Below are 22249 nucleotides of genomic sequence, written 5' to 3'. Positions count from 1 at the left end.
AGATCTTCTGGGAAAATACCCAGAAGGGGGATAGCTGGGTTGAATGAGACCTCTAGACCTCGTTTGCTGAGGAGTCTCCAAACTGATTTCCACAGTGATTTCCCCAGTCTGCATTCCCACGAGCAGTGGAGAAGAGTTTCTATTTCTCCACAGCATCTCCTCACCAGCATTTGTTATTGGTTGATTTCTTAATGATAGCCATTCCTACTGGGGTGAGATGAAATCTCAATGTTGTTTTAATTTGCATTTCCCGAATGACTAGTGATGTTGAACATTTTCTCATGTATTTATTTGCCGTTTGAATTTCTTTATCTGAGAAGTGAGTATTCATCTCAGCTACCCATTTTTGGATTGGGTCTTTGAATTTGGGGAGGTCTGATGTTTTTTATTCTTTATATGTTCTAGATGGAAGACCTTTATCCAAGGGACAGTCAGCTAAAATTTTTTCCATTTGTGGGTTTTCTTTTTACTGTGCTGGCAATTTCTTAGATGTGCAAAAACTTTTTAGTAGGATGAGATCCCAGTTGTTGATTCTTTGAGGTATTTCATGGGCAGTTTGGTTTTTGTCCATGAACTCTCTGCCTATCCCTATGTCTTCAAGATTTCTACCACTTTCTCTTCCAATAGAGTTGATGTTTCTGTTGTAATGTTGAAATCTGTGATCCATTTTGACTTGAGTTTGGTGCCTGGTGATAGACTTGGGTCTATTTTCAGTCCTTGGCAAGTAGCAAGCTAATTTTTCCAGCACCATGTATTAAGGTCACTATCGTTCTTCCAGTGAGTTTGTTTGGCCCCTTTATCAAAGGTTAGGTGGCTGAGTGTGTTTGTGGTTGTGTCTTGTCTTCCAGTCTGTTCCACTGATCTTCTGGTCTGTTTTTTAGCCAGTACCATATTGATTTTATAACAGTAGCTTTGGGCTGGGGATTTATCTCAGTGGCACAACACCTACCTGGCAAGTGCAAGGTCAGGAGTTTGATTCCAGGTACCAGGAAAAAAACAAAAAAATAAATAAAGAAAGAAAGAAACATCATAACAGTAGCTTTGTAGTATAATTTCATGTCAGGGATTGTAATCCCACCTGACTTGTCCTTGTTGCCCAGGATTGCTTTTGCTATTCTGGGTATCTTCTGGTTCCAGATGAATTTAAGGTATGTTTTCTCTAGATCTGTGAGGTATGCTAATAGTAGTTGAATGGGAATTGCATTGAATCTGTACAGCAGTTTTGGGAGTATGGCCATTTTCACAATGTTGGTTCTTCCTATCCATGAGCAAGGAATGTTTTTCCATTTATTGAAATCTTCTTCGATCTCTTTTTTCAGAGTCTTGTAGTTTTCTTTGAAGAGATCTTTGACTTCTTTTGTTAGATGGATTCCTAAATATTTCAATTTCTTGGATGTTATTGTGAAAGGTATGGTTTCCTTAATTTGTCTCTCAGTTTTTTTGTTGTTTGTGCACAGGAATGCTATTCATTTTTGAGTGTTGACTTTGTATCCAGCTACACTGCTGAATTTGTTGATTAATTTAAGAAGTCTTCTTGTGGAGTTTTTGGGGTCTTCCATGTAAGGTATCATGTCATCTGCCAATAGTGATAATTTTACTTCTTCCCTTCCTATTCTTATTCCTTTTATTTCTCTCTCTTGTCTAATTGTTCTGGCTAATGCTTCCAAAACTATGTTGAACAAGAGTAGTCAGAGGACGTTCTTATCTTGTTCCTGATTTTAAAGTAAAAGCTTTCAGTTTTTGTCCATTTAGTATGATGTTGGCTCTTGGTTTGTCAGATGTTAGATGTTAGATGGCTTTGATCAGGTTGAGGTAAAGATCATCTATTTCTATTTTCTGTCAAGTTTTTATCATGAATACATGTTGGACTTTGTCAAAAGCTTTTTCTGCGTCTATTGAGATGATCATGTGGTTTTTGTCTTTGGCTGTATTGGTATGGGATGTAACATTTATTGATTTGCAAATATTGAACCATCCCTGCATTCCTGGAATGAATCTGACTTGGTTGTGGTGTATGATTTTCTTGATGATTTGCTGCATTCTATTTGCCAGTGTTTTATTGAGTATCTTTACATCCATATTCATTAGGGAGATTGGTTTGTAGTTCTCTTTCTTCATTTTGGTATCACTATAATACTTGCCTCCAGAAATGAGTTAGGGAGAATTGCTTCCTTTTCAATTTCATTGCAGAGTTTAAGGAGTGTTGGTATTAAATCTTCTCTGAATTTCTTGTAAAATTCTGCTATGAATCAATCAGGGCTTGGGCATTTCTTTGTCAATAAGTTTTAAATCACATTTTCAATCTCATTAATTGGTATTGGGTTGTCCAGGATTTTTATATCTTCTTGACTCAACCTTGGTAATTCATATATGTTTAGGAATCTGTCCATTTCTTCTGATTTTTCTATCCTATGGGAGTAAAGGTTTTCAAAGTAGGTATTAATGATCTTCTGAATTTCTGTGGAATCTGTACTAATTTCATCCTTTTTGTTCCTTATTGCATGAATTTGAGTTCTTTCCATTCTTTTTTTGATAAGGTGGGCTAGGAATTTATCAATTTTATTTACTCTTTCAAAGAACCAACTCTTTGATTCATTTATTTTTTGTAGGGTTTTCTTCATCTCAATTGCATTAATTTCTGCCCTAATATTTATAATCTCCTCCCTTCTTTGGGCTATGGGCTTAACTTGTTCTTCTTTTTCTAAAAGTTTGAGTTGCAGCATTAGGGTATTTATTTGTTCTGTTTCTGTTTTCCTTATGTGTGAGTTCACCAGTATAAATTTCCCTCTGAGCATTGCTTTCATTGCATCCCACAGACTCCAGTAAGTTGTATGTACATTTTCATTTGTTTGTAGGTATTTTTTAATTTCTTCTTTAATATCTTCTGTGACCCATTGGTTGTTCAGGAGGTTGTTGTTTAATTCCCAAGTGTTTGTGGAGTTTTAATAGTTCTTTTTCTCATTAATTTCCAATTTCATTACACTGTGGTCAGATAATGTGCATGGGATAATTTCAATTCCTTTGCATTTATGTAGGTATCCTCTATGGGCTAGAATGTGGTCTATTTTAGAGAAAGTCTCATGTGCAGCTGAGAAAATTGTGTATTGTGATGTGGTGGGGTGGAACACTCTGTATACATCTACTATGTCCATTTGTTCTCAGATTTCATTCAGATCTGTTACTTCTTTGCTGATTCTTTGTCTAGTTGATCTATCTCTTTGTGTCAAAGGGGTGTCAACGTCCCCCATCACAATAGTGTTATTAGTTATTTGGTTTTCTATGTCTGTTAATATTTGTCTTATATAGTTTGGTGCTCCAATATTTATTATTGTTATCTCTTCCTCTTGCAGTTTTCCCCTAACAAGTGTGTAGTGACCTTCTTTATCTCTTTCGATTGTTTTGGTTTAAAGTTTACATTGTCTGCGAACATAATAGTTACATCTGCTTTTTTCTGGGTTGCTGTTGCATGGAAAATTATTTTCCATCCTTTGACTTTCAGTCTGTGGATTTCCTTTTGAGTCAAATGTGTTTCCTGTATACAGCATATTGTCGGATTTTGTTTCTTAATACACTCTGCCAGTCTGTTTCTTTTGACTGGTGAATTGAAACCATTTACATTTATGGTTATAACTGATATATGTTGGCTTAACATTGTCATGTTATTTACTTGCTGTTGGTTTCCTATTTTTTTCTACGTGTTTAATTGCTTGCTCTGCTTGAAGGTTCCTTTCTATTGTTGTTCTTGAAATTGTGGTCATTCTTTTCTCTGTCTAGAATATCTTTTAGTACCTTTGTAATGCTGATTTGGCACTTATGAAGTTCTTCAGTTGTTCTTTGTCATGGAAATATTTTATTTCCCCATTAAATTTGAAGGGTAATTTGGCAAGATACATCAATCTTGGAAGCTGTTTTGTCTCAGGACCTGTAAAATTTCATTCCAAGATCTTCTCAATTGGATGGTTAGCATTGAGAAGTCTGCCATGATTCTGATGGGCTTTCCTTTATAGGCAATCTATTTCTTTTCTTTAGCAGCTTTTAATACTCTGTTCTTTTGCTGGAGATGTGGGATCTTGACTATTATATGTCTAGGTGTAGTTTTATTTTGGTTATGGCTAATTGGAGTTCTATATGCCTCATTTACTGTATATCAGGTTCTGTTTCCATGCTTGGGAAATTTTCTGCTATTATTTCTGCAAATATTCTTCTTCTGTCATTTGTGTTGCTTCTTGCTTTTACATTCATTCCTATTATTCATACATTATTCCTGTTTGGCTTGTCTTGCACTGGTTGAATTGATTATTCCCAGTTCCTTGTTGATTTTAAAAGATCCTTTCTTTCATGATCACTAGCTGCCATGCTTTCTTCAAAATCTGAAATTCTATCTTCACCTTCATTCAAGCAGTTTTGGCAGCTTTCATTGGAAGCTTTGATTTCTTGGATGTCTCTTTGAATCAGGTTCATGCATTCTAATTCATTCCTATATTTTTCATTTAAGGTTTCTGTCCATTGCCTATGTTCATCTATTTTTTATATGTTATTTCTTTATATGCCTGATGGAGTTATTTCTTTACTTCCATTGCAATCATTTCAACAATTTCATGTGTGTGTTTACCAAGTTCTCCTGTGTTGCTGTCTCCTGGACTTGTTTGGAGTGGGGTGGAGTTCTGAGATTGTGTTTTAGTTTTTCATCTTGTCCTGTTTCATACCAGATGCAAAACGCTCGGTATCCCTTTTCCCTGGCAGCTCAGCAAAGGTCGGTAGTGTCCCTAGTTTTCCTGGTGGTCAGGCTTGCCCCTCAGTGTCCCCTGAGATGCACCTCTTAGTCTGAAGTTTTCCAGCAGATGGTGAAGTATATCTAGTTCTCCCAGGTCTCAGACACGAACTATGATGTCAGGTGATGGCAGTCCCTCTGATCCAGCATCCCCTCACAGCTCAGGGCATGTGTATGACCCAGAATCAGGTTGCACTGGTGGCGCAATCCCAGACCAGTGGTCCTGTGTCCCCAGGCAGTTCAGGGTACAGGCAAAACCCAGACACAAACTGCAGGGTCAGCAGTTTGTGGACCACCTGATTCTGTGTCTCCAGGCAGCTCAGACCATGCACAGGAGCTAGACGCTGGCTGCACTGGCAGTGATCACAGACCGCCTGGAGGTCAGAGCACAAATAAAGCCCAGACCCAAACAGCGGTGCCAGCAGCTCATGGAGTGCCTGCTCTAGTACCTCACTCTGAGCAGGCATGTGCAGTGAGAGCTCACACGTGAACCCTGGTGATAGCAGTTCGTAGGCCTTCTGAGTGAGGATCTCCTGTCTGTACCTGGCACACAGAAGGCAGTGACTCAGACTGTAATGGTGGCAGAGTCGTTGTGCTCCCACTCTGCCCCCAGGAAATAGATGGGAAATACCTGGTTCTCTCGGCAACATTCAGCTCCAAACCATGATGTCAGCAGGTCATGGCCCACCTGATTCTGCATCTCCAGTCAGTTCAGGATGTGCACAGGAGCCAGACATGGACTGCACTCACCGTGATCACAGACTGCCTATGTCTGTTACCTCCAGGAGGTCAGGGCACAAGTAAAGCCCAGACCCGAACTGTGGTGCCAGAAGCACGTGGAACGCCTCCTCTAGTACCTCACTTGGTGCAGGGCACATGCAGGGAGGGCCCACACATGAACCCTGGTGGTAGCAGTTCATGGACCTTCTGAGGGAGGATCTCCTGTGTGCACAAGCACACAGAGGGTGGAGACTTCAGGATTCTTTTTATTACAGATACAATCATCGTCCTTTTTTGGATTATGCAGGGTTTTTAAATATTTTTAGTTCAGTTTTGATAATTCCTATATACCTAGGAATCTGTCCATTTCTTCTTAATTCCCAACTTACTGGAGCACAAGTTTTTAAAGTAGTTGCTAATAATCTGGATTTTGGCAGTGTCCATTATGATTTTACCTTAGTCATTTCTAATCACATTATTTTGAGACTTTTCTTTCCTTTTATTCAGAAGATTGACTAAGAATTTATCTATGTTGCTTATTCTTTTAATGAACCAGCTCTTAGATCCATTGAGTCTTTGTATTATTTTTTAGTTTTAGTTTCAAATTCATTAGTTTCTGCTCCGATATTTATAATTCTGTTCCTCGTACTAGCTTTGGATCTGGATTGTTCTTGTTTTCCTAGGACCATGAGGAGCATCAGTAGGTGATTTATTTGGGTTCACTCTGTTTTTCTGATGTGGGCATACACTCCTATAAACTTCTCTATCAGGACTGCTTTCATTGTGTCCCACAGATTCTGGTGTGTTGTATTGACATTATCATTTGATTCTAGGAACAGACTAATTTCTTCCTTGATTTCTTCTGTGACACATTGATTATTCAAGAGTTTATTATCTAATTTCTATATATTTGCATAATTTCTATGGTCTCTTTTGCTATTTATTCTACTGCATTATGGTTTCATTGCATTATTGGTTTCACTGCATTATGATCTGAAAATATGTATAATTTTGATTCCTTTGCACTTACTGAAGCATACTTTCTCACAAGTATTTAATCTATTTTGGAAAAATTTCCATCGACTGCTGAGAATGTGTATTCTGTTGTTGTGGGGTAAAGTATTGTGTAGATTTCGACTAAGAATTTATTTGAAAATTTGGTTTAACCATAATATCTCTTTGTTCATTTTTTGTCTAGTTGATCTATTTGTGACAGTGAGGTATCAAGTTCCCCCACAATAGTTGTGTCAATGTTTATGTGATCTTTTATTACTAGTACGGATTGTTTTATAAAGTTGAGTACACCATTGTTTCATACATTTTTATTTATATTTTTAGCTATTTTTGTTGAATTTTTCCCTTAACCTATATGTTGTGACTTTCTTTGCTGCTTCTGATCAGTTTTGGCTTGAAGTCTACTTTGTCTGAAGATAGGATAGATATGCCTTCTTTTGTGTTCTCTGTTGGATGGGATATTGTTTTTCCTCTCTGATTTCTAGTCTATGAATTTCCTTTGGGTTTAACTGTGTTTCTTGTATAAAGTATATCATTTGATATCGTTTGTTGATCCATTCTTCTAATCCATGTCTTGATTGGAAAATTGAGGCCATTCACACTGAGCATTATTCTTGAAAAATATTAAACTATTCCTGTATTATTTGTTCTGTCACTAGATTCCTTATTTTTCCCCTTCTACTTAACTGCTCACCATGCCTGCTCTTTTTGTTCTATTAGACTTTTCACTTTCTTAACTTCATTTTCTATTTCTTGGATATCCTAGAGAATATTTTGCAATGCTTGTTTTATAGTCTTGTATTTCTTAAGGTGTTCTTTGTCATCTTTTATTTCTCCATCAATTTTATTTATTTATTTTTTGTTTTGTTTTTTGTTTTTGTTTTTGTTTTTCTCCGGTACCGGGAACCAAACTCACAACCTTGTGCTTGCCAGGCAGGCGCTTTTGCCGCTGAGCTAAATCCCCAGCCCCTCTCCATCAATTTTAAATGAAATGCTTGCAGGATATATCAGTCTGCATTCAAAGTTGCTCTCTTTCTTGGCTTGAATCACTTTACTCTAAGCTCCTCTCACCTTGATGGTTTGTGTTGAGAAGTCTGTTGTAATTCTAGTTGATTTATCTTATAAGTGACTCATTGCTTTTCTCTAGCAGCTTTTAAGCTCGGTCCTTGGACTGGACTTCTAGAATTTTGACTACGATTTGTCACAGAGTGGTTCTTTTCTGAACATGGTTATTTGCTATTCTATATATCTCATTTATCTATATGTTACTTTCCCATATTTGGGGTGTTTTCTGCTATTACTTCTGTAAATAACTTTTTATACCGTTTGTGCTGTCTTATGATTTTTCACTAATTCCATGATTAATCTCTGTTACAACATCCAACAGCTTTTGGATCAACTTTTTATGTTTTCTTATTATCTTTTAAGGTATCTCCAAATAATTTGTCTCTTACAGAAGCTCTGTGTTCTGACACCTGGTCCTCCCATTGGTTGCTTCTGCTGCTGATACTTTCAATAGAATTTTTAATCTGCTGCATTTGTTTGATACATTTTCTTGGACTTTAATTCTTTACTAAAATATTATTTCATGTTTTGTTTCATTTTGTTTAGTTCAGCTTGCTCTTTATTCATATATTCAGTGAACTAAGTCATCATTTTAGTTATGTTCAGTATCTGCTGTATTATAACTTCAAGCTCACCAAGCAAATTGTTGATCTGTTTTTAATCTCCTTTGTTACCCTTTCAGATAATTCTATTGTGGCTTTTTAATTCCTCCCCCTTAATGCCCATGGATCAGATCTGAGGAAGTTGGAGAGTTTTGGAAGGCATTTTGTTGTCTTGTCTTCTCTTGTTTTTATTGGGAATGCTTCTTTTCTGTTTGTTTTGTGCTGAGATTTATTGGTTGAGTATAGTGAAAGGATTTGTTGCTAGTATGCAGACCTCTTCAATTAGTGTCGATTTTCAATGTCTCTGTGCATGGCTAATGCCAAGATGCAATCACTTCCATTTATTTGGCTGAGAGGCTGCAGTATGTTAGGTCCAGCACCCAGTTTTTTGAAAATGGAGTCTTGTATTGTTAATGACTCAAAAAGACAAGCCACTTATTGGTATCTAGGGAAAATCAGTTAACAGCCTCAACAACTGTGTTACCTTGGCAATAGCAATAAAAACAGCAATAGTAGTGGCATCAAAGACTAACTGGATGTTGACATCCTAAGAAGCAATATTGTACAACCATTCACCATAGAAAAGAGATCTATAAGGACACTAAAACTAACATTGCCATATAGTAAATATCTAGTAAGTGCAACAACTATGTCTCTCCTAACAATAGAACAGTATTCAATAATACCATAATGTTAACTGACTATTTAAATATCCATAATGCTTAATGACTATACTAGAAAGGATAAAGTGGGTGGGAACCTGGAGAATGAAAAGAAATAGAATTTGAAAAACATCAATGGAAGATAAGAAGAAGAAGAAAAGTGTGAGATAAAGGAACCTACTTAAGAGTAAGAGAAAACTCATGGTATTGGATGAAAGTAACAGAAAATGACAAGTGAGAAAAGAAGGAAAAACACCAGAAAAATATGGGGCAAAAGAAAAATAAGAAGGAAAAAAGAAGTTAAAGGAGAAAACACCCAAACTCCCACAAAAAAAGATGATGGAAAATTTTCAGTCAAAAAGATCCTGTCAGTTTCTTTAGATGTGCAGAACTTTTCAGTATGATGAGATCCCAGTTGTTGATTCTTTGAATTATTTCACAGGCAGTTTGGTTTTTGTTCATGAACTCTCTGCCTACCCTTATGTCTTCAAGGTTTTTACCTACTTCCTCTTCCAATCACCAGCAGAGTAAAAAGAAAACCCATAAATTGGGAAAAAAATTTAGCTGACTGTTCCTCACACAAGGGTCTTCTATCTAGAACATATAAAGAAAAACATATAAAGAAAACATATATTGAAAAACATCAGACCCCCCCCCAACTTCAAAGACCCAATCCAAAAATGGGCTGAGATGAATACACACTTCTCAGATAAGGAAATACAAATGGCAAATAAATACATGAGAAAGTGTTCAACATCACTAGTCATTTGGGAAATGCAAATTAAAACAACATTGAGATTTCATCTCACCCCAATAAGAATGGCTATCATTAAGAAATCAATAACAAATGCTGGTGAGGCTGTGGAGAAATAGGAACTCTCCTCCACTGCTGCTGTGAATGCAGATTGGGTAAACCACTGTGGAAATCAGTTTGGAGACTCCTCAGCAAACTAGGTTTAGAGGTCCCATTCAACCTAGCTATTCCCCTTCTGGGTATTTTCTCAGAAGATCTGAATATATCATATCACAGCAATATATGTATACCATGTTCATAGCAGCACAATTTGTAATTGCTAAATTGTGGAAGCAACCCAAATGTCCATCCACTGAGGACTGGATAAAAAAATTGTGGTACTTTTATATAATGGAATATTACTCAGCTATAAAGAAACATAAACTCAAGGCTTTTATAGGTAAATGGACACAACTAGAGACCATACTCATAAGTGAAATACATCAGACCTGAATGTGTAAGCAACGTATTGTCTCACTAGTGTAAGAATCTGAAAGAGTGAATAAAAACTAGGAGGTATGATAGACATTGTGAAATGAAAGAAAAATGCTCAAAAGTAAAAGGCAACTGGGGTGTGGGAGTAGAAGGGAAAGAAGGGGAAATTATTTAAGTATGTATATATACAGGTTAGTTGACATAGTTGTACTACTGTCTTCTATTGCTCTACGAAAGTAACAGTTAATGATTACTTGTTTGATCCATCTTGCATGTTTCTGTTTGTTTTCTTGAGAAACCACTTTGAAGACATCAGTAATACAACAACCACTGTCAATTTCCTACAACTTTGTCTGTAACTCTGTTCTGTTTGTATTGTTCTTATGCTATTGTGTAAATGGATGTCCTTTTGTTAATATGTTTCCATTCTTTTATTTCTTAAAATTAAAAATTTTTGAAAAGCTCCTGTCTTTTTGAATGGGCAATTTCTGTCTGACAGCTTTAATTTTTGAATCCAGTACATCACAATTTTGCCCACCTAGCTTTATGACCTGTGACTTTGTGGTGGTGCATCCCCACTCTATTCCAGAGCTCCCCCATCCATATGACCCAGAATGTGGCAACTGTCCAAGCCAAGATGTGACCTTGCTCACAAATGAAGGAAGTAATTAGAACACTAGTCTCTGCTGGATTTGGGCAGTGGAACTGAAGTTCAATCAGACTGGAGGACTTGATGACAGGACTTTCTGATCCTGCTTCTTCTGAAAAACCACCCTCACTGGGCCTGGTTTCTCAGAATAGAGGCCAGAATCTGTGTCCTGGCTTGAATTTAAACTTTTCAAGGTGTCTATGTCTAGCCTGTAGTCTCTCCATGGCTGTCTTCTGTGGCTGTCTCTCACCAGTCACTGTGGGAGGGTAACACTGGAAACCCTGAAGTGGAGTTATTCTCAGTGGAATAACTGGAAATGTTCAGTGTTCACTCCTTCCCCAAATAAAGCCTGATTAAACATTCTATCACAATATGGCAGACACTGCACTGGGTTACTTTTCCAACTCTAGCCTACCAAGGAATCACTTTTGAAGTAAAATTCATTCTGTTTTTGTAGTTTATAATAGCAGTGGACTTTTCCTGAGTATAGTACTGCTGGCTAGGTCTGTTATTTCTCCCTAGATCTGCTCATGCTTTGGGATTTACCTTCTCTCCTTGGGTATTAGCTTCATATATGATCAGGTTGGTTGGTTGGGTGGTGCTTCTGCTGCCCAGTACCAAGTGAAACCACAACACAGAGTGGGCTTGGAAATGATGGGTGGCCATGCCAGGGCACAGAATCCACAAAATTGGAGTTGGCCAGGGGTGCATGCTGCAAGGAGTCAAGTTCCTGTGCTCACACTGGGTCAGGTTCCTCTCAGGTTAGGGGAGCTTCTAATATATAACTATAATGTGCACTATAAAAATATTATACTAGTACAATTATTGTTTTTCATCTTGAAGTTCAAAAAGAAGCATGAAATGCATGAAAGTTGGGAAAAAAGTAACCTAGACACCAGCCTGGTTACTAAAGAAAGTCAAGAAAATATTTTAAAAATCTTCTGAAGCCTAGATAATTAAGTTAGTTTAAAGCCTAGAGTTAAGTTAGTGTAAAACTTAAGTTAAATTTCAATCAATGAAATTTTTAGTTATAGTTAAGGATTTGTTTCTTTTTATCAATCTTCTTTTGAGATTGTCCATTGCCTCTTTGAAAAGCTAGATTTAGTTTTGTAAAAAATGAGCTATTTTTTAAAATACTTAATTGGCTAGATAAAGTATAATAAACTCTTCTTGAAAATGACCTATATTTAGGAAACTGGGATACATGGCTTGTTAAATTATAAACGTACTCCAACTTTATTATGGAAGCATATTTTAACTTAGGTTGAGTAGTGTCTAGTAAAAGACCCTGAATAACACTAAAGATTTCAGAGACTAATACATAAAATGTGACAGTTAAATCTAGGGATAAAGGGCCTTCACATAGGTGGGTTCTAGAATTCTACTGTCTTTGATTCTATTGTCTACTATCTATGAATTGTTTTTGTTTTAGTTTTTTATTAGTAGGTGTTTTTAGTACATAGTGATTGCATTCATCTTGTGGAGCTGGTTCATGTACATGTCATATCCTAATTTTTGAATTTCCCTTTCCCTTTCTCTGTCTCCCTCCATCTCTAGATTCATCTCTCATTTACAAAAGATCTATTTCCCTAACTCCTATTATCCATTTTTTTACTTCTATCTTTAAGTTATCCATACTTTGCATTTCTCAGATAAGAAAAAAAAAATCTGACATTTAAACTTGTGTATCTGATTTATTTCACTGAATATTAAGGTCTTGAGGCATTTCCATTTTCCTTCATGTTTACCTTTCTTTAGGGCAGAGTAGTATTAAATTGTGTATAAATACCATGTATTTCTTTATCCAGTTATCTTTTGACAGACATATATACCTCTCCCAATATTTGCCATTATGAATTGTGCAATTGTAAATATGGTCATGCATGTGTCACTATAGTATATTATCTGCCCTTTCAGGAAAATCATTTCTATTTTTAGTTTTTTCAGAAATTTTCATACTGGTTTCCACACTACTTTACATTTCCAACAGTGTAGAAGCATCCTTCTTTTCCCACAGCTTCAGAAACATTTCTTATATTTGATTTATTAATAATAGCCATTGTTTCTGGAGTAAGGTGGAGTTTCAGTGTTGGTTTGATTTGCATTTCTCTAGTGGCCAGAAATGTTGAATATTTTTCACATATTTACTGGTCATTTGTACTTTTTCTGAGAAATATCTGTCCATTTCAGCTGCCCATTTTTTAACTGGGCCTTTTATTTTGGGGGCATCTAATTCTTTTGAGTTCTTTGTATTTTTTAGATATTAGTCCTCTGTCTGAGTAATACCTGGCAAAATTTTTCCCATTTTGCAGTTTGTCTCTTCACTCAATTAAGTTGTTTTCTTTGCTATGTGAAATCTTTTTAATTTGATATAATCCCATTTGTTGATTCTTGATACTATTTCCCATGTAATTGTATTGCCCTAGAATTCTGTTGTCTTTTATACTGAGCCAATAACACTCTCTGTCTACTGGTTTATTGAAGCAAGAAAAAGCAACTGTCCAGAAGCAGATCAACTTCTAAGCAAAAGGTTTACCTGATGACTGAAGTTCCAGGCTTCTTTCTGTCCGCCCAAAGTGGAAACAAATTAAAACCTTCTCTATCAGTTTTTTGGAAATATCATAGCAAATTACCAGAAATTGGGGTGAGTTCCACAGAAGCTTATTGTCACAGTTGTGGAGATTAGAAGTCCAACATGAAGATGTGAGGAAGCTTATGCTCTCTCTAATGTTATAGTCTTCTATGGGTAAGAAGTCTGTTTCAGGTCTCTCTCCTAGTTCCTGAATTATGGCCAGTATAACTCTATGTATGTCTCACATATGACCTGCTCCCTATGTATGTTTGTGCCCAAATTCCCCCTTTATATGAAGATACCAGTCATGTTGTTTTAATGGCCTACCCTACTCCATTATGACCTCATTTTAACTAACTGACTACAACTGCAGTGACTATTTCCAAATGAGTTCTCACACTCTGAAGTATTGAGAACTAGAATTTCAGCATATGAAATTTAGTGTACAATTCAATTCACAACACCCACTCTGGAAAAGGCATCAACATCATCATCCTCTGCCTCCTACTAATTCTTTAACTTTTAAGCCTAACAATAAAGTCAAATAAAAATAGTTACAAAAATAAGTGAGTGCTAAATAAAATAATGAGCAAAGAAACTTACTAAAAACTAATGAAGTTTGAATTAACTATGACTAGTAGCACCATTAGAAAGAAAAAAAACCAAATTATCATCTATAATTATTAATCACGGGACTGGGGATTTAGCTCAGCAGCCCAGTGCCTGCCTGGCAGCACAAGGTCATGAGTTCAGTTCCCAGTATGGGAAAACAAACAAACAAACAAAAAAACCAAAAACCTATAATTATTAACCATGATATGTCCACTTGCGGGATTGAGAAGTGCCTAGCAGATTAATAAAGTGAGCTCTGGCTATGTCTATAGAGAAGACTAGCAGGTAGGCTAGCAAAATAAGGAGTGAAGAACCGCCTCCTTCCAACTGTGGGTGGCACTATCCAATAGGCTTATAGCCTGGATGGAATGAAAAAGAGAATGAAAGAAGTTGGCACATTTACAAAGAGTTCCAGTCTGTATGAGCCAGTGGGTCTTCTGTCGCCATGGCTTTGGACACTGGATTCCATTTTCTTCAGCCTTCCTATACCGACTCACATCAGTACTCTTCAGTGAGTTTCCAGGCCTTTTTTCAACCTTGGGCTGGTGTTGCCTCCTCGATCCTTCCGGTTTTGTGATTTCTGTCATCATGGCTTGAGCAGCTCCTCCTGCTCTCCAGCATGCAGATGGCCATTGTGGATTCTCCTGCCTCTGAGTCTCTAAGTCTGTCTAACAAATTCTCTTACATAATTATACATATATTATCTATCAAGTCTATTCCCCTAGAGAGCCTCAGCCGATACATCATTTGTAACAGTGAACATGGAGATATGAAAAGTAGAGAAAGGACTAAACTGAACAATCAGAAATGAATGCATCCAGCACAAAGAGCATATGCAGTGACCTGTAGAGCAGCATATTCATGGAGCGAAAGAAATTAGTCAGAAGAGTGGTACCTGGGGTTACAGGTTCTGTATCAGACCTCAAACAACTGAGCACCTTTTATCTTTGGTGCTAGGGCGGAACCAAATAGTTTCCCTATAATGGTGATAGTTTAGAGATGAATTTGAGTATGAAAAACAAACTCCACTGATCCAGGAAGATACAAAACAGTAGGTACATTACTCTTAGAGTGAATATCTAAATAAGATATAGTTGCACTTTTGTTCAATTTTACAGGTGTCAGGAAAAATTGTTAGACTAAAATGTTGAATGCATTTACTCTATGTAGACAATAAATACTAAGCAAGAAGTAAACATGCCTTTAAAAGTTCTAGTGAGCCCTACAGTCCTTCTTACATACCAGAAAGCATTTTTCCTGCTTGGAAATCATTTCTAGGATTCTTCTTATATTTCCATAATGATTCAGTTACCTGGGATTATCCAATAACTGTATTCACAGTTTACTTGCCCAGTTTTTAATTTCTTGTCTTTTTAGTAATATTCCCTAGATATATAATATGTACAGTTCCATGTGTTAGCAAGTGGAACTGAACTTAGACCCAATTGTGTTATGTAGGGAGGCGGTTTAAGACATCAAACTGACACTATTAAACATTGACAAACATTGGGGCTGGGGATTTAGCTCAGCGGCAAAGTGCCTGCCTGGCAAGCACAAGGTCATGAGTTTGATTCCTGGTACTGGAGAAAAACAAATAAAAAAAAATTGACAAACATCCATAATCAATATCAGAGTGAATTTTGCCCATTTCTTTTTCTTTGCATAATATGCTGCTGCAGAATATCCTGTATCCTGCAATTACAAAACTAAGTATTAAATAAAGTCATACAGTGTTTGTTATTTTACCTTCAATAAAAATGTCATCAACTCTAATGTAATTTCCAACTGACTAGCTTTAAATTAATAAGGAAATCCCAGCTTACCAAGTATTGCATAATATTACTACTAAAGATCATGAATGTATGATAATATTGTGGTATATTTTCATTCTCTTATAATCATGAAAAGGACACATATCACTGGGTTTTTTTTTTTTTTTAAATCTGAGACACATTAGGATATTTTGGGTGCAGTTGTAGAAACCAAACATGAAGTAAATAAAATTGTTACAAAGAAGTAACAATGGCTTATGTATTTCAAAATTAAAATTGTATTTAGTATGGGTGGACCTAGGAATTCAAGTGTTATTAGCTCTCTGTCTTACAGTCTCAAAATTATGTCTTCTCTTTGCTCATGAGCTTCATCTTCTGCTTTAGACAAGTAGGGCCCTACCTAACATCTTATGGTTTCCAAAGAACCGTAAGAAAATATAATGTGTTCACTTGCTCAGGAAGACAGATTTTCCATAGTTGTACATTTATGATGCAAACAAGAATAACTAACAAAAAAAGAAATAAAAAAACCCAACTGCCTAGGTTATAAAACCAAAATATCCATTCTTGATTGAATTCTAATCTTTCTGAAGACATTCCAGTTTCACATGGGCAAAACTCAGGACACACAAAATTTCAAGCAACCAATCACGTGGGAAGAGTTGGCTTAATTACAACTGGAATCCTACTCCAAAAATGCAAGCTCAGCCATCTACCAAGTACTTTAAAATGGACAAAGATACTAAGTTATATTTTTAAATGCTAGAAAATTATGGCAATATTGATCAGTATAATTCAGTCTCAAAGCAACATTTTAAAAATATGGTAATTTTTTAAACCCTAAGTGAAATGTTACATAATAAACTATTTTAGAGCAAAACAAAAAAGTTGATTTAAACCAAGAATAATACAATATTAAAATCCTGGATGTTAGTGAGATTAGAATTTTTCCATGTTCATTGTTAACCTGAAATTAAAATAAAATAAATGATATTTAGTCCATTGCTTTAGCCATAGCATTTTCTATAGACAATATTTTAATCTCAAATAGTAAAAGAGTTGAAATTTCAGTTTCTATACTAACTTGAGAGCTGAGTAGTTACCCTCAGAAAGACAAACTATCCATTTCTGCTCTGGTATTTAAATCAATAGACTACAGGACTTTGGTATTTAAAATAAATACTGAGGACATATTTCAATTGTATCTTTCATTTATAAAAGTAATACTATAATAACACTGTTGTACTTGATAATGAATCACTGTGCTGAAATGCCTATAATATAAAAATAGAATAAATCTTTTTTGTGAGCCCAAGTGACAAAAAAATCTCCTGCTTTGATTATTTTCCTGCTTTATGTGAAAGAAATAACAAAGAGAAGTTTAATCCATTTGATTACATTACAGTGGTCTGCAGACCTGCTTTGAACATAGCCTCAACATCTATCTTTATTAAACATTCAGGAAATGTTAAAGAAAACAAAACCCAGCAATTATTTGGTTCTAGGAATTTAGTCATTGAAATCAAGAAGCAGCTTCAGCTCTTAATTGAAATAAATATTAGACTTATAAAAAGTAACCATTAAGATGGGGATGTGTGATGACTTGTGTCTAGTGTGCCCCCAAAGTCTCAAGCAGTCATAGGTGGGGCTTTTTCAGAGGTGGCTGGATCTAGAATATGCAACACTGGGATTGATTCATGGTGTGATGCGAGGCTCAAGAACACTAGGATTAAAGGTGTGAGTGCTACCCGACCTGAGTAGCCTGGATAAGATATAAGAGATAGAAAAGGTTGTTCTATTCCCTTTGCTTGTTTTGCTGCCTTCTTTCCATGCTGAACTGTTTGTTCTCTGTGGTGTCTATCTGCCATGTGCCACCCTGCCTTGAAGCCAGCCAATTATGGACTGAAACTCTATAAACTGTGAGCTAAAAAATCCTTTCCTCATTTAACTTTGCGTGTTGGGTGTTTTGTTTCAGCAACAAGAAAATAACTAAAACAAGATGTTACCCCACCATCCCTTTCCAAAATCTTCTGAAATGTACACTCTTTAGGAGAGTTTGCTTCCTGGTCATATAAAAATGAAGTATGGTGTATCTTGGACTCATGCTAAAGTTGATCACGTGGTATTAGAGGTTTGTCCACATTCTTGGACAGACTAATGGGTAAGTAGTCTTATTACCTTGCATGTCCTGATGAGGTGAGGTCTCCTAATCTGTTTCTCAGCATCCTGCATGGTAGTATCATAGTTACTTTCATACATCTGTGTACTTATTTGCTAATCATGTTTTCTTTAAAACCATCCATGCCATGAATTTACAGGCTAAATCTGACTATTCCTTGTATGTTTATTGTCTAAGGTAAAATAAATATTGATTGAATAAATGAAACAGTTCTGAGTGGTACCTTCCCCCTGCATAAAATCATGTGACTATTTTACCATAGAATAGTGAGAGATGTACAGTAAGTCACTACTTCCCTGAGTTTCATGTTTTTGAAAATACAAGTTATTAGGTCCCTCCTGTGAAATGCTGATTCAGAAAGTTTAGGGTAGAACATTAGCATATGTGCTTTCCTTAGGTGAAAAGTTCCCCGGGTCAGGTGACATTTATAATTGACCATATTTAAGAGCTAACTTTTAAAGGTTTCTGTGGCTTTAGAGCTATAATTCTAGAATGTTCCTCTCTGTGACCTAAGGACTTTTGCAATCCTCACAATCCCATACTTATAAAAAGAGATGATGACATTATTGTACTTTGTTCTGTCCACTTGGAATTCCATGATTTCAGATGCACGATTTTCCTATGTATGAGTAAACCCGAGATGTTTGTCAGGGATTTGGGGAATAAAAAGTATTCATCATAGGGAATTAACACCCTTACATGTTATATTTTGATTCCTCTTTTTATTCTCAATTCCCTCTCCTCCCTTCCACACCTCTTCCTCTCCCTGTTTACAAAGATTTGTTCCCATTTTTTCCTTTTCCTAATCATCGTTTTCCCTTTTCCCTTCCTTTCCCCCTTCCTCCACCCGAATCCTTCTTTCTTTCTGAACAATTTCTTCCCATTTCACAATGTCTATTGTACATTTTAGTCCTCATTTACTCTTTCAGACCAGGGAAAAAATGTGCTGTTTACACATGTGAACCTGATTTATTTCACTTATGAGTATGGTCTCAAATTGAATCCATCTACTTAGAAATGTCTCAAGTTTATCCTTCTTTATGGAAAAGTAGTACTCCACTGTATAAAAAACTACAACTTCTTTATCCATTCCTTGGTTGATGGGCATCTGGGTTGTTTCCAAGATTTAGCTATTACAAATGGTGCTGCTATAAACGTGGGTGCACATATATCACTGTGGTATGATGTAATTCTTCCAGGAAGATACCCAAGGGGGAGAATAGCTGGATCAAATGGGACCTCTAATCCTAGATTTTGAGGAATCAAATACTGATTTTCACAGTGGTTGCACCAGTCTGCACTCCCACTAACAGTGGAGAAGGGTTCCTTTATCCCACAGCCCCCCTATCATTTATTATTGATTGATTTCTTGAGGATAGCCATTCTTTCTGGAGTGAGATGGAATCCCAGCTTTGTTTTAATTTGCATCCCTCTGATACTCAGTGATGTTGACAGTTTTTTAATATATTATTTGCTGCTTGCACTTCTTCATCTGAGAAGTGTGTATTCATTTCAGATACCCGTTTCTGGGCTGAGTCTTTAAATGTGGGGTATCTGATTTTTTTTCAATTTTTTATATGTTCTAGATATAAGTTCTTTGCCTGAAGGATAACTGGCTAAATTTTTTCCACTCTGTGCATTATCTTTTCACTCTATTGGTGATTTTGTTTGCTGCACAAGAGCTTTTTCATATGATATGATCCCAGGTATTGACGCTTTGTATTATTTACTGTGCAATCAGGGTTTTGTTCATGAAATCTTTGCCTATACCTATGTCTTCAAAAGTTTGACCTATGCTCTTTTCCAGCAGATTTAGTGCTTCTGTTTTAATATTTTGATTTTTGATCCATTTTGATTTTAGTTCAGTGCATGGTTATAGACATGGGTCTAGTGTTAGTCTTTGGCATGTGGAAAGTCAGTTTTTCCAGGACCATTTATTAAAGAGGCTATCTTTCTTCCAGTGAATGTGTTTGTCTCCACATTCAAGAGGCTGAGTGTGTTTGGAGTTGTTTCTGCATTTTCAAATCTGTTCCTTGATCCTTGTGTCTGTTTGTTTGTTTGTTGTTTTGGGTTTTTTTGCCAGTACCATGCTGTTTTTCTCACAGTAGCATTGTAGTATAATTTCAAGTCAGGAATTGTAATGTCCCCTGCTTTGCCTTTGTTGCTGAGAATTATTTTTGCTCTTTTAGGTCTTTTCTGGTTCCAAATGCATTTTAGGATTGTTTTCTCTAGTTCTGTATTTATAGCCACTCTTGACTAGGATATGACCTAATAAATCTCCTCTAAATTGTTTACATAAGTTTGTGCTAAGGTTTTGGACCCCTGAAACTTAAAGATTCTTAATACATGTATCATCCAAACTATATAAGGATGTAAATTTCAATGTCCTTGAGGAAGAAAATGGAGGAGCTGAAAAGTCGTCAATGAAGGCAAAAGTGTCCACTGAAATAACATAACTTCCTTAAAAGGCATGTCTTTTGTATAAGATTTAAAAAATCACATTTCTTCATGAGTAACAGCATAGTCCATGTAATAACCATATTTTCTAAGCTAGAAATTCATAAACATAACCTTGCAAAATATTTTGTTGATTTACCAATTCATTATATAAAGTCTCAGAATAGCATAAAACATTCCAATCACATTATGTCTTTTACAAATTGCCTCTATTGGAATGAAAATAAAATTACATGAAATCAGGATTATCCCAGAAAATTTAGTGCATATGGTAGCCATATCTAGGGAACATCCACCTTGTTTTATTGGAATAAATTATTGTTAAAATGTACACACTGCTAGAAAGGCTGTTACCAGTCTGCAGGTCATAAAGATAAAAAGAGCTAAACCAACCTCTCAGTGCTGAATTGGCAAGTGAAAAGATGCATTCTGCACACAATAGGTATGCAGTGAATATATCTGAGTGACAAGAACCCTGCTAGGATTAGCAGTGAGCTATTTAAACCCTGCTGTTTTCTGTTGACTTTGCCAGCTTCGGCTGCAATATGAGGATTCTGTAACCATTAACAAGAGCCCCAAGCTACATCTCATCTTCCCCTACTTCAAACTTTTAAAAGCCATATAGTCAGGTGCTGGCCCCTTACCAGTGGTTGATAGGTGCACAGGCTCAGAATATAACAATTTCATACTAGATTACTTATTGATGATTAATATTTCACTGTCTCTGGGTCAACAAACCTGTTACTACAGAATTTGTAAATATATTCATTAAACTGTAAAATGATAGTCTTGAATTGAAATTGACCTGCTTTTAACCTATGCGTTTGAGGCATCTGGCATCTAAAAATCCTGCTCTACAACACAAATCAATGGAGACAAATCTAGTTAGCTGAAAAATAGCAGTGAGAGGGAAACAAGTCTTTCAACTTCTGGAAGACACCATAAGAAATAAAAATACAGAGCATCTTTGTAAATCAAAATTACAAAAGTTTTCTTTAAAATAGAGCAATATATATACCTGGTATTCATATATGTCATAAGTACATGTCAGACACACTTAGTCACAAACATTCAAACTGACCTCAAGCATTAATCAACCAAAGGTAGCAAGAGATTACCCTTCAAAAACCACAGCAATCCCATTTAGTAAGAAAGCAATTATATTTGCAGAAATGGAGCAATGTGCTATGGGTCCGTGGAGTATCTGCAGAAGAATCAGAAACATGTTCAATTCTTATATTTAAGTTTCACTAATACATGATGACTATAGATCATTTTCTTTGAATGACCAAATTTAACATATCAGATTCCCACCTCCCTGGGGAAGAATTCATTGCCCTGTCTACCATAACTGTCTTTGGCCAGTTCTCAGAATCTCCTCCCAACTCCCTGTGGAGCTTTGTCTCATAGGAGTAACTATTGTACACTGCACACTTATTATATACCAAGCACTGTGCTAGGTGACTTACATGTACTTTTTCACTTTTTCCTAACAGGGAAGGTGTTCTCTTCAGTCATGTTGCAAAGAAAAGGAGGTTGAAGTTCATGAGCTAATAAATGGCAGAGTCAAAATGATCGCTAAATTTTAACAGAGGCTGTCTGAATCTAAATTTCATGTCACAGAATTAATTGCTAACTATAACCCTTGGATTTCCTAAGAAAAATTTTAAATCCCCTCAATGGTTGCAAGCTCAAAAACTCAACTATGAAAAATGGTTCTGAAATACAATGAAATTGTTCTGATGAACCATGGAAGTTTGAAGGAAAAGGTAAAATGTAACAGACAATATTTGCATCACTAGCTTTTCAAATTATCGATTATAATTAGACGGGATCTGGCAGTTCAGACTCCAAGAGAACACACTGAACTTGTATGTTGCCCATTTTAGTAATGATTCACCAGGCTTTATATCTAATTTCATCAGAACTTTTCAGAGCTGCATCTA

This window comes from Chinchilla lanigera, unplaced genomic scaffold (genome assembly GCF_000276665.1).
Source record: "Chinchilla lanigera isolate Chin_1 unplaced genomic scaffold, ChiLan1.0 scaffold00043, whole genome shotgun sequence".
In the NCBI taxonomy this organism is placed as follows: Eukaryota; Metazoa; Chordata; class Mammalia; order Rodentia; family Chinchillidae; genus Chinchilla; species Chinchilla lanigera.
The sequence above is the reverse complement of the archived record's forward strand: the minus strand, read 5'-3'. Positions refer to the sequence as shown.